This window comes from Papaver somniferum, unplaced genomic scaffold (assembly GCF_003573695.1).
Source record: "Papaver somniferum cultivar HN1 unplaced genomic scaffold, ASM357369v1 unplaced-scaffold_54, whole genome shotgun sequence".
NCBI lineage: Eukaryota > Viridiplantae > Streptophyta > Magnoliopsida > Ranunculales > Papaveraceae > Papaver > Papaver somniferum.
The window spans coordinates 790,486-798,447 of NW_020648082.1; the positions used below are offsets into that span (position 1 = coordinate 790,486).

General features: G+C 37.3%; 1 pseudogene; it reads left to right on the forward strand.

The window, feature by feature from the left end:
• The first annotated feature begins 3,416 nt into the window (after positions 1-3,416).
• On the forward strand, positions 3,417-3,535 carry LOC113343138 (annotated as a pseudogene).
• Positions 3,536-7,962: the final 4,427 nt, after the last annotated feature.

The following is a 7,962-nucleotide window of genomic DNA, read 5'->3' on the forward strand; positions in this document are numbered from 1 at the left end:
CTAATCAGACAAAATGATGCTTCAACATATGAGTTGTTGAAAGTAAAATAAGGGGAAAATAAACTATTGCATGGAAAATACTTCAAGAAGTTATGTAAGAGCATCTTGTATTGCTGAATAGAGCACCCATTCTGCACATATTAGACATACATGCATTCCAACCCAGTGAGCGAAACTTAGTTTACGTTCAAATACTAAATGCGACAATTCAGTTTCATAGACTATTTTTTTATATCCCGTATTTCGAATTTAAATGTTCATGGACTAATAGGTCAACGGTTAATATCAACCTGAGTCGGTGATTAGAAAGAAATCTAATGATGCCATAACTTATTCCATCGGATGTCTTTCACAATCGCCATCGTCAACAAATTAAAATTATCTAATATGATTATCATAGGATCAAAGAAAAGAGTTATTTAAATGTGAAATAACATCAATCCAAATTTTGTAAAAAAAACTTATAATTTTATAATAAATGCAGCAAACACGAAAATAAAATAAGATCTACTAAGGGTAGTATATTCATATTAAGAGATATTAAGAGACTCTCCAAAAGTCTCTATGGACTAACAGTAGATTTGCGAACTCCCCAGAAGTCATTCAAAATCTTATTTAACTAACCCCCTGTTAGTAAAAAATTAAATCAGATTAAGAGTTAATTTTGGTGGAGAGATAAAATATAGTTTATATATATATATATATATATATATTTCAAAAACCTAGATTTTGATTTACTCAGCCAAAAATGAGTGATTTCAGTAGCAAATTGGAGGTGGATGAATCTCTACATGATAGTGAACCCATATTTTACTGATACCCCACGATGGAGAGATCCTACCATGGTTGATCCCTTAGCTCAAATGTCCATTTCAGGGCAATTTAAGGCTGGAATTAACCTTAGAAGCCAACTGTAAGGGTCATTCATGATTGCAATTAGCATATAAGTCAATCTTAGGGGTCATTTACGGTTAGTATCTGAAGAACATCCAAACGTAACTGGTTAAAATTGGGAAAACCCAATCACAAACTAGTTACCGTTGGATTGTTGTCCTACGAGACGAACCGTAAATAAGTTACGGTTCGTTTTTTGATGGCTAGTATCCAACCATAACTGAGTACGGTAGATACCATTTAATTCCAAGTCGGCCGTAACTTACAATTCGTTTATCTGTTGCTAGTATCCAACCGTAACTATTTACGGTTGATAATGTTTAAGCCAAAGCCAACCATAATCAAACTCAAAATTAAACTTAAATTATTTGCTTAGGATAGTACTGTTAAAATCGAAACTAGTTAAATGTAAATAATTTTACGTTTACAAAATGAACCGTAACTGGATATTTCTAATAGTTTTTAAGATTTACGGTTGGTAGTTCTTCAATCACCAACCGTAACACCTTCAAAAATTGAGTTTACGCTTGGTAATTGAATAAACCAGCCGTAACCTCCAAACGTGTGTATTATTATTTGGGCTGCTATGCATAATTCGATCCCTACAAGGAGTATGCTTGAGAATAGAGGGGTGGTTCTTTCTTTTTACAATTGTCTTTGTTAGAGAATTGTTCGGTCGAACTCGCAAGCGTTGCGATCTTAAACTTGTTTGTCAAGTTTAGTTGTCAAACTATAGGTCTTGATTTCTAGTTTATTTATAGTTAAGTCTCAGATTAGGATAGAATGTGTAGTTGAGCTTTAGACTCCACGACGTTCATCGATTGAAGACGAAGAACTACTAAGGGGAAATTGTGGAACTTCATTAACAAAAGGTATGTGGAGACTTGAACTCATCTATCACCTAGAAAGTCTATTTCTACTATATCTCCTTTTTGGGACAAAATTCGTATAGCTATATAGAATTCAGTATATGCACATTTGAGATTTCGAGTTGAGTTTAATTCGCTTACATTTTTCTTGAAATATGTGTTGGTAAGATTTCTCTTTAACCAAGTTCATCTTATGTTCTTGACGAAAGTAAAACGATGATCATGTGAAAATCTCCTTGGAACATCTTACATGATTTATGTGAGACAATAATTTGATGTAGACTCGGAATGTTTCATATTGATCATTCGATCACTTGAAAATTTCTTTGAAGCTAATAGTTTGTGTGTGGCAGCTATTCCGATCTTTCGAGAATGTTTCAATGATTGAAATGAGTTTAGAACTATTAACTGTGATTGGATATAAGTACACTATGCGTACTTGCATATGTGTTGTCTAAGACTGACAATCTAGTATGCATACCCCTATGCGTACTGGTTGGTCAGTTGAAGTCCGGGAGCTATAATATGTATACCCGTATGCGTACAAGCGAAGTCAGTTGAAGCCCGGGAACTTTGGTATGCGTACCCGTACACGGACCATATTCAACTGAGTTAGGATGTGAACGACAATATACGTACCCGTCGGCATACTGGCAAACACAGTCCAAGTTCGGCTACTTAGGTATGCGTACCCGTTTGCATACTTGAGTGGGTTAAGTTCTAAAATTTCTTTATCGTGAACAATACATTTAATAATAAGGAATGCATTCTTTTGCAATGCGTGGCTATAATGTTCATGAGTTGATTCAAGTGAATCAAAACCGATTTTGCTTTAATTGTGTCTTGTATACTTCTATGAGAATATAAACAATTGAACAACTCTATACCTAGTTTTATTTGAGTCACTTGAACTAGTTATGATTGAGATGAACAAGGTTGATAAGAAAGTGTTCATATGGCTAACTTCGGTTAATTATTGTTGAACCAACCATGTGTCCACGTTCAGGTACGGTTATCCATATCTAAATGAAGGCACATTTCATTTGTGTATAATAAGCTAAGTTCGATGTAATGGTTGAAAGATATTAGCTTGAATCCAATCAGGTTTTCATCTAACGGTGAAAACTGAATGCTTTGTGACCAAGGCAGCAAGCAATGTAAACCATTTCCCTCCAGGCTCAATATCGAGCACCAAAATTTACTGCAACTGTAACCTTGCACCACTGATAAGGTAGCTTATTCAATTGACTAGTTTACAGAAGTCAGCAACAGCGATCATCTCAAACCCAAACTTTGATTTCCTTTCTGCCCAGAGATACTGGCAAGAAGATTATAGGTCTACAAGAGTATGTGTTATGCATAATTGAATAAAGATGATATTGCTTTTGAAGAAGCTACTCAATGCATGTTGGGAAGACCAGACTGGCCTAAAGCTTTTTATAGGGCAGAAATGTATATCTCCGTCAATATTCAATAAGACAATCTTCAGTGTTCCTAAAACAACTAAAAACTGTGACAGATTACCATAAGGTCGTGGAAGATTATTTTTCTATGTTTTTCAGGTCTAAGAGTACTATTGCAACTTCTCTTCCCGGGCAAGGGGGATAAGTATGTTGTAACTCTACAGTTCTCTTTTTATTACAACAAGAAGCCATACTTACCTGGACGGGGTCATGGCCTAGGTTTGTAACTTCCATTCCTAAGATCTCCCCATTGAGGGAGAGTCTACGTCATTATTTGTTCCTGGGGGAACGTGTCCGCGAGGCCCCTGCCAATTTTATAAACCCAAATTTTCTCATTTATGAAACTAATGAACTTATCCCAAAATTAGAATTCTTCTTATGATCAAATGTCTTTGTAATATTATGCCCTCCAAATCATTCTTGGCTTTATGTGCATGGTTTAGCCGATGAGGACTTAGATACATATCATACTTTTGCAAGGGCAGCGGTTTGGAATATCCCTTCAGGCTTCATGTGTTTCCAATCTTCTCATGCAGCAATGGTGTTTTACATTGGATTTCTTCCTGGTTCACCAGTTAACTATATATCTACTTAATTTTGTGGTCCTCTGGCATCTACAGAGGACCACACCTTATACAGTTAAAGAGGTACTTTGCCGTTACATGGTGCCATCACTGCCATCTCCTTTGAAGTCGGTGCCATATTTTTCTAAGTACAAGAGCTTCCCTAACTTCCTCTCCACTTGCTCATAATAATGACCCTCAATCTCCATTTCCACATCCAGACCAATAAATTCACACAGAACATGGCCTATCTCATGACACGGCCAAAATCACCACAAATTGCCATCTGCTTGTAAAGCTGTGGTGATTGAGCTAGGCAAGCAGGGCGGCCTTTTACATTCGAGTCTGAAAACAGATGCACCGCCTTCCCTTGAGCCTGCTCTCAGTTTTGGTGTATGCATTCTATCAAATCGTTCAGATAACATAAACTGGTTAAATCTCTGTTTTATCCTTGAAACTTTTGATTTATATCCAATTTCAGTCCATGTTCGGCCACTAACAGGTTTTGATTGCAATGATATGACAAGCACGATGTACATATCGAGCAATGATATGACAAGCACGATGTGGGAAGGGTTCCCATTGAATTTTCAGACCTGCTGAAGAAAACGTGCCCATAGCTCATTATTTTTTGCTCTTTTTACAGGACTTGGAAACAACAGTTTCGCCTTAGCCGTCTTTTAGCTTTCTAAAACCGACTATATGTATTTGTAGCCTTGTTGTTACCCGGCAAAACTTTAGAAATGTAGTCACATAATGCAAACTCTAGAAACTTTTACATAGTTGTTTCAAGGAGGGGTTGGAAATGTTTCGTTTGATGCAGTTGACGGATTTAGACCCGAAAACCATTTTGTTTCAAGGAGGGGTTGGAAATGTTTCCAAGGAATTTTTGTTAGCTTACTTAGTGCCTGTGCTCATTAAGGATCTGCGGATATTGGAATATGGATTCACGAGCATTTAAAGACAATGCAGTTGCCGATGACTGTTCATCTTAACACTGCTCTTATAGATATGTACGCGAAATGCGGTTATAAAATTTCTGTTTTAAGGCATCTGTACATATACCAGAGATGTTTATAAAAACTGGCCGCTGCAGAAGCATGATGAGTGTTGGGTTGAGAGGATACATAACGTCATACTCCTTTTCGGCCAAGGGAAAAAACAACATTCCCGCACCGGCACCATCGAGGCTCATGTAAACGGGTTCACATACTCAGATCATGGTGATTGCGATCAAGTTTTCATGCATAGAAATGTAGAATGGTATTTCTATCAACTTGGAAACGGGAGGGAGCCGCCTCTCATGCAATTCCACTTGAAGCACCCCGTCAAGATCAGAAATACAGAGACAAAGGATATCCAGTTCCTCTTGGTGCCAAAGGTGACATCTGATAAGGATTCAGATAAGATTAGGAAAACCAGGTTTAGCAGCAGCAGCCGTAACAAAGATTTAAAACGCCGCAACAAAGAATTAAAAGAATTCGTCCACAAAGTTCAAGAAACTCAGTCTGCTGTCAAGACTGGACTGCCTTATATATGTGTAAAATTTCAGGCGCTAGACGAGTTCCAATTTGCTGCTGCTTATCTTCCCACAGGCGCGCCAACTATCTGTGCCCTGACTCGTAATAACCTAGTTGTCCTCAAAGAACCTGCACCTTACCTTGTGGTCTGGCTATGGCACATCCAGATTGTTAACCTGGCGCGCGTTGGACTAGATGAAATTGAAATGACTGTCGTATTTAAAGACTTGGAGCGTGATGTTCTTCAACTCCGCTCAATTCCCTTGAAATTTCTTACTGGCATAAAAGATCGTCTGAACAGGAAGAACGTCAAGTACTATGTGAACAATTTAAGGCCAGACTGGAGTGACATAGTGGGAGAAATCAGAGAGTGCCCGGAGATGTTCATAGCTAAAGGTGGATGCGATATCTTCGAGGACAGTCTTACTTTGGTCTACTATCCGCGTGTCGATTCCTAATCAGATCCAGATTCTGATAGTGCATTGAACAAGATTTGGTAACAACTTGAGTTACAAAAGCTTTTGTATATTTTACTTTCCTTCGTAATATACAGCAATTCGCAAAGAGTAAATTGTCAGACAGACAATCATTACGAATTCAATCTGATAACCATATTTATCGAAACTTTGAACTTCATGTATAAATCTTGCAAATGAGTTCTGTATTCAGTTACAGGCAAATAAGATGTCAATACATATCGATATTAAAAGCACCAGAAAACAGTTGCGCAACAGTTTTGCATACCCTGTAAAATCCCTAAGCCTGTCATGCCAAATCCCTCTGTCAAAAGCTTGTGACTCCTATTCTGTAATAGTTGTCTTAAGAGGAAGGGAGCTTTCAACTTCTTTGACACTAACGGAGTTCTTTTCTGCAACGATTTTTGACATCCCAAACATCTGAAATACACAAATATACAATTAGAAAGAGAGAGAGGGACGGAGAAGATAGATCATTTTCCTATCTACTTGAGTTGTATACACTTATAATAGTCTACTACTAACCTTCTCAATGGTCTTCTTGAAGCAGGTTTTGTGTTCATCCATGGAAGCGCTAAAAAATTCATCAACGTGCTCCCTCATATCAGCAACGAAACTGGCACCCTCTGACTTCTTCTTTCGACAAGAAGAGGCTGGTATGGGTGTTGGAGGAGGTGGTGCTTGGGGATGGCTTTGTTGAGACTCCATTGCTGAAAACACTTCAATGCGAAGGGGCTTTTATCGCTTCAGGAATGAGAAAATCACCTAAATTTTGGATCATCAAAGTTTAAACATATGAATTAGATAGCTACTTCAAACAGAACACGAAAATACAGCCAAGGATCTGAAATGTACTAAATCTATGAATATACAAGCAATATCAAACTGATATGCGTATGAAACTATCAAAACATCATGTTATAGTCCGTTCTCAGATGCACTCTATTATGCTTGGTTGTTTACGTTCTAACAGTTGTAAGGGAGTTAACGTGATACAGGATCATGTTATAGACAGACAGCCTACTAAGTAACATGAGATTTATCAGTAGAATGTTAACTTATTCATCTCCATCTCAGACTAGATTACTGCGAATTCATCTATTCCATCCTCAAACTGTTCAAATTCAAGCTTTGATCTTCCCCAGATGACTCAATGCAATCCTATCACATACAAAAACCACAAACAATCACACGGAAAAAAACAAAAATACCGAATAAAACTCTCCCTCACTCCCAAAATCTTCAGACTACTACATAGTCCCTCAACTCCCTCTCAAAATCATCAGAATAGTACCTAAAATTACAACTACTCTAAAGTATCTTAAGATCTCCCACGACTAACAGAACAAACATTGGAACATGCACTAAGTAATGGAGAAGCAAGTAACACCCCCAATTACATTCTAAAAATCATACTAACAGATTGGGAATGAAAATACCACCCAACCACAATAGTGTAAAACCCCAATTGCGAAATCGATAAGCAGTCACATCCAAATTTCAACTATAAACAATTTCACAAGTGACTTCTTGAACTGCTATGCATTTAAAAACTATGAATAGACAAGCAATAACACTGCTATGCATTTGAAAACTATGAAATTATCATGTTATAATTTGTTCTCAGTTGTACTCTATTATGCTTGGGTGCTTACATTCTAACTATTGCAAGGGAGTTAAGGTGATAAAAGATCTGAAAAACAGACAAAAAGCTTACTAAGTGACATGAGATTTATACCAGTATAACTCAGTAGAATGTTAACTCATTTTCTCCATATCGGACTAGATTATAGCAAAAAATCATCTATTCCATCCCCAAAACTGTTCAAATTTAAGCATTGAAATGCCCAAGATGACTCAATGCAAGCCTATCACATAAAAAAACCACAAACGAACAAAAACAAAAAGATCCAATAAGACTCTCCCTCTCTCTAAAAACCCTCAGACTATTCCATAGTCCCCCCGGACTCTTTCTCTAAATCACCAGAATCTCTAAAACTACAAATACACTGAAGTATCATAAAATCTCCCATGACGGGCAGAACAAACATTGAAACATGCACCAAGTCAACAAAACATCCTATAAAAAACTCTCTCTCTCTCTCAAAATCACCAGACTACCTCAAAATCCCCAGAATGACAACTACACTATAACATCTCAAAACCTCCCACAACTA